Raw genomic sequence first — 6,000 nt, 5'->3', positions numbered from 1 at the left:
CTTGGCCGCGCTGCCTTCATTTCGATGGAAGCGAAGTGCGAGAAAATCCGCGTACTTAGATTGAGGTGCACGTTAACGAACTCCAGCTGGTCGAAATTAATTCGGAGTCCACTACGGCTTGCCTCATAATCATGTCATGATTTTTGCATGTAACACCCCAGCAAATGTTCTCTTCAGGGTTTCGTGCGCTCAGTAGAATTTCTGCACATCTATTCTCGTGGTACTAATTCTCAAAAGCACACTTTATTGCTTCCTCACACAGAGACGTCCGAGGAGTCATCGTTCTACGAATACAGCACAACGGCCAAGGGTTCAGACTCAGCGGGCTCATACTTGTCAACATCCGGCTTCAATGACACGTGTAAGTCGCTTGCGCAGCCTGGATACTTTGAATATTTTCAACTCGTAACCCTTCGCGGGCAGACTACGAAGTCACCAGTTAAATCCCTGAACATCCTGGTCGCTTCCTGAGATGCATATACGTATAAGTTGTGCTGTAAACGAGTGAAAAAGCGAATCCCAACCAACTGGCCCAACTTGCCGTTTTGCTGCAGCGTCTGGTGGTCTGTAGCACGCCTATAGCACAAATAATTGATCTCATCAAGTTGTTTTGACACAAACACTCGAGACCAATGCAACCCGCTCAAGAAATCGCTTGTATTCAAGGCTTGACAAGGATAGCAACACCATCACCCTTATTTGTCCGGTCCTCACGAAAGTCACTGTAACTCGGGGGAAAAATTAAATATTCACCTATTTCATTTCGTAACCACGTTTCAGTAGTTACAGTAATGTGCGGGTCTTATTCGAATAGTGCAGCCTCAGTATAACCTTCTTATTTACAATAAATCGTGCCTCTAAGTTAAGATTCGCAAGTTCTTGCACTTGCGTTCAGTAGGATTGCTGGTATAGGGAACCGAAGCTCAAGTTTTGGCAAAGATCCTCGCTTGGCTGAGCTCTGTGTTACTATAGGGGCAGAAGCTGCCCGCGATGGCGGTTTGTCGCCGGATTTGCTAGCGGCGGCGGCGAGGACACGTGCGTGCATGCGCTCCTCATTTGGCCCAGAGCACTGCTAGCCAGCAATACTTACATTCTGACGCACCATAGATGCAATCCGACAGCTCGTTTTTCGCAACAGAACCTTTTCATTCAAATCATGATCCCAGACATACGGCACGTTATTCATGTATAGTTAATCTAATGCTAATGAAACCTTATATTTTTTGTCGCGGTTCAGTTTCGCACTAGCGCGCAATTTTTTTTGGACGTCGCGAATTCTCTGAGAAAAATTTTCACCTACAGAAGGATCAGTGGCCTTCAGTTTGAAACTATTTTTCAGTATTGCATATATACTTCTTGAATATAACAGTTTAATAATGACAGGTCTCATCGAGTCATGTCGTCGCTTGCCTAGTCTATGTACACGCTCGATTTGAACGTTGTCAAGTTGAAGGATATCCTGAAAAATGTCTTTATTTACCGCAGTTTCAAGTGCGGGGATTGCTTCATCTTCATGTTTTGGAATTCCGTAAAGAATCAAGTTAGAGCGTCTGCTATAGTTTTTCATTTGGGCTATTTTAGATTCAAGTGCTTTGATTGCGTTTTGCATACAGTTGATCAATACATGCGAATTTTTCCATTATGGCACACCCCTTCTCCCCCATATCCTGTGTTTTCTTGTGCTGTACACTTTTGAGAAGACTTAACTTTTTCAGTACATGAACTAAACACTGGCATGCCTAAATATAAAGCTATCAAAAAATCTCATATGACACGTATGACACATATTCAACAATCTCATATGACTATACCAGAACACATATGATTCATATGTGTTCATACGAAATTATTGGATACGAAGGGGCATATATGCATTATGCGAATTTTTGATAAGCAGGCAGCGGCGAGTAATGGCGGTGATCACTGCGGGTGTGAATTTTAATAACGACAGACATTCAGGGGAAGATGGAGGCTCAGATTTTACACCGGCCACAAAAAAGAAATACGAAACGTACATGCGCTAACTTCAAATTAACGTTCAATGTCAGATGCTCAGAATATATGCAGTAAAGTAAAAGAACAACGAGCGCGCACGAGCTGTCCATCTGCTTATTCTGCTTCGTCAGCTTCGTCTTGGTGACGTTCGCGTGAGTAAAGAATGGAAATTCCAGGAGTGATTAGAACTTTCCATGAATATCAAGGCGAAAGCCTACTTGCACCCTCTGTTCAGGTGCTGTTGAATTTTTTGCTGATATGCCGAACTTCATGATGAATGGCAGCTTCTAATAAAAGTACGTGTATTTGGCATTTCACAACCGGGGAATGCATAAAAGCAATGCACTGTGCTTCATGCAACTTGACACATCATAAGGCATTGTTTGTGACTGTGGATACCGAGCACTCGCCCGCTTAGAGTTGCTGGGGATGGTGTTTGCGCTTGTGCTTTGAATCAAGTGGACAATACTATGTCGTTGGAAGAGTACGCGGAAGAAAAGAGTTGTGGTGATTGATGTGTGTATTGGGATATTTGGATCTCATGGAGTGTGAAGAAAAGATGGAATTAAACGTTTCAGTCGGCGTGCTTCCGAGTTCATTGCAACTTAAATAAGAGAAGGTGGTTTAAGAGCTTACATACACGCAATAATGTACGTGATCGCAGTACAACATCGATACCGCACGTCCCTGCCAGATGGTAAATAAACGATGAAACATTACAAACGTCAATATACCATACCATACATTCCAGCAGAATGTAAATAATCGTCAATGGGAAGTTCTTCGGTAGCCTAGCAGAAAGTTTAGCAAATTTTCAATGCACATTCTCACAGAAATACCGCCACAAAGCTTGACAGGACACCAGCGCTAATTGGGACACAAACTTCTTCAGCCCATCAGCAGATCATTCATCATAATGTTAAGCGCATCAGAAGAAACTTCAAAAGCAGGTACACAGAAGACACCACAGGGCTTCGCTTGCACATGATTAGCGGTTGCTATGCATCCCCCGAATTCGCTCGTCCCCTCAGGAATACGCCAAGGAACGCTGCTTACGCTTCAGTGCTTTTTTCTGGTTCTCAGTAAAGCCATGCCTAACATACTACCGCAAACCTCATGGTTGATCTTGCGATGAGCAGAGCGTTAAAAGACACAGCAATTGTTTATTATAATGACAATGTTACACCCGCCCGAAGGTGTTCGTCATAAAACTAAATACTCAAGAAGTAACCTCCTTAGAGCTAAAATCAGAGTTTGTGTGTTTGTCCTTATGCGCTGGCATGATAGCCCAACTGTGTCACTGACGTCAGAATAATTTTCATGTGCATTCGAATGCACTCTTTACGTTTAACTTTTTTCCCATACAGCGATAAAGTAAGTATTTCCTACTGGTAAGAGGTCGTACAAGTCTTTTTTTTCGCAGACTTCCTGCGTTAGCGTAATATCGGGTTACCGTAGTCGTAAACGTGAGGGGACGGATAGGTGGTGCCATCTGGCGTTGCTGAGATGAACCAGGCGAGCGCAGAAACTGTTATTGCAGACACCTAGTTGATTCTTACTTACCTGTTGGTGCAGATTCTCGGCAGTGCCGTAAATCCGAATGGGTTGCCTTTTCAAGGACACTCGCTGGAAACAAAGAAACGTCTCTATTATCGTGGTTTTAGGAAGAGTCACAAGATGTCCGTGCCATCGTCCGGTAACTCTGCATTCCTTAAACAAATCTGCGTATACCGGAACTGCATACACGCTAAAATTCGCTAATATCTGATACATCGCATTTCATGATGGAGACATGTCCCGTCAGTAGCCAAGCAGAAAGATGATTTTCTAGACTAACATTTGACACGATATATTGCATGGCTTGCTCGCGCTGCCAGGAACTGGACGATTTTGAAACGGAAAAAGACACACACGGGGTGAAGAATAAACAGTTGTTAATATGCGCTTCACCCTGTGTGTGTCTTTTTCCGTTTCAAAATCGTCCAGTTCCTGGCAGCGCGAACGAGCCATGTATTCGCACAAACTAGCCCCCATAGCGGCTTTACGATATATTGATTGGTATGTCTTCAATTGTTGAGATGATGCTAATTAAATTCAAGGTGTCTGACTTTCAGTAAGCTAGCTTGCTGACTGTTGTCGCAAATATTGGTGCACAACACGCTTATGTAAGAAGTGGTTAAACGCGAAGTTGTCTTTCATATATTTAATCAAACTGGGTGAGCTCACTAACCCTTCTTCAATTCAATGTAATGTGGTTCTTCTCTCTCATTCAAGCTTATGGTCAGCTTCCGTAATTAAAGCTTCATGTCCTAGCACAACCTTTTCATTTAGAGAAATTCCTACTTGTTTTTTTTTTTTCAGCTCGTGAATTTGTGCATTTCGTCATTAAATCATAGCCGTATTTCTGATTACGGAACACTAATATGCACGTGTTTAGTGCATCACACCGATATGTGGAAATAAATGCAATCATTTGCAGAGAACTAAAAGCACGAAATAATAACATTGTTCAAATGTAACCTTGCTTATTCTAGAGCGTGAAAAAAAAACAAATAGAAGAAGAATAAAAAACACAGTACACATAAAACATAAATGAAAAGGATCAGAAAACATTTTTCAAAGAACATCTGTTTTTTTATCAAAATAACTGCGTAAAGCTTTAAAGGACATGTGATCTAATTGTATCCCTTCACTAATTAATCTGTTTATAAATCTTGGTAGAATATTTTCGAGTGCTTGTGTTCCATATGTTGTTCGCATTGTTGGTATTTTCCAGGATTCCTTTTTACGTGTTGCATATATAGTGGTGTTATCTTGTAATCTCGAAAAGGTGCTTAAGAAAACCGGATCTAGTTTTTAACTCTTGTTTATACGCTATATACAGACAGTAACCATATGAAGTTGTGACTGGCAGCACCCAATGTTTTAAGAAATGTTCACGTGTGTGAAAGTGACTTTGGACATTTTCAGTTATGCTTAGGAAGTTTATTTGTACGACATTTATAATGTGTAGATTTCCTTGAATCGTGCACCAAACTAAGTGACAGTAAATAAGCCTGGATTGAAACAAACTGTTACAAATTAGCTTCATAACGCTTTGTGGCAGTATACGGTGATTGCGGTAAACAATGCCGATTACTTGAGACAGCTTTGTTGCTAAGCAATGGACATGTGTGTCCCAGCATAATGTTTCCTGAAAGACGACACCCAATGTTTTAAAGCTAGGTACGATGGCGATTGGCGACGAGCTTAGTACTATATCTTTATTAACGAAATGTTTTAAATTTTACTGCCAAATATTATAGCTTTTGTTTTGCTTTTATTTAACTTAGAATTGTTTTGGCGTGCCCATTCGTCTAACTTCTGTAAGGTTAGGTTGCCTTAAATCATCAAGAGAAATCCCGATTAAAAAGATGCTAGTATCATCAGCCTAAAAACATATTTTGTCGCAAGGTTTATACTGATAAAGTCATTAATATAGAGATTTCAAAGGAACGGGCCCAAGATACTACCTTGTGGCACACCGAAAGACACGGCAAGGCGACTAGTAAGATCCTGATTTATGTCGACCCTCTGGATACCATGCTGTAGGTAGGATTTATTGAGGTATGCGAGTTTGCCGTGGTAGCCATAACGTAACAGTTTCAGAATTAAGAGGGCGTGGATTTATAAGGTCAGAAGCTTTAGTGAAGTCTACGACAATTCCTAAGACTAATTTACTTTCGTCAAGTGGCGTGATATTCATTCTTTCTGAGCTAATAATGCAAATTCAGTGCTAAGAACCTTGCGGAAATCCAAACTGGAACGGAGTTATAAAGTTATGTCTTTGGTTCAACTGCAGTAAATCGATTTAAAATTATTTTTTCAAGAATTTTGGAAAATACCGGAGGATACATATAGGGCGATAGTTACCCACTGTCATTTTTATTACCTTTTGTCAATAACACCATTGCACGAGCGGCTTGCATTTCACGAGGGGAGAAACTCTGGTTAAGACAAAGGCTG

Source organism: Rhipicephalus sanguineus, chromosome 6, assembly GCF_013339695.2.
Source record: "Rhipicephalus sanguineus isolate Rsan-2018 chromosome 6, BIME_Rsan_1.4, whole genome shotgun sequence".
Taxonomy (NCBI): domain Eukaryota; kingdom Metazoa; phylum Arthropoda; class Arachnida; order Ixodida; family Ixodidae; genus Rhipicephalus; species Rhipicephalus sanguineus.
This window is presented reverse-complemented; position numbering follows the sequence as displayed.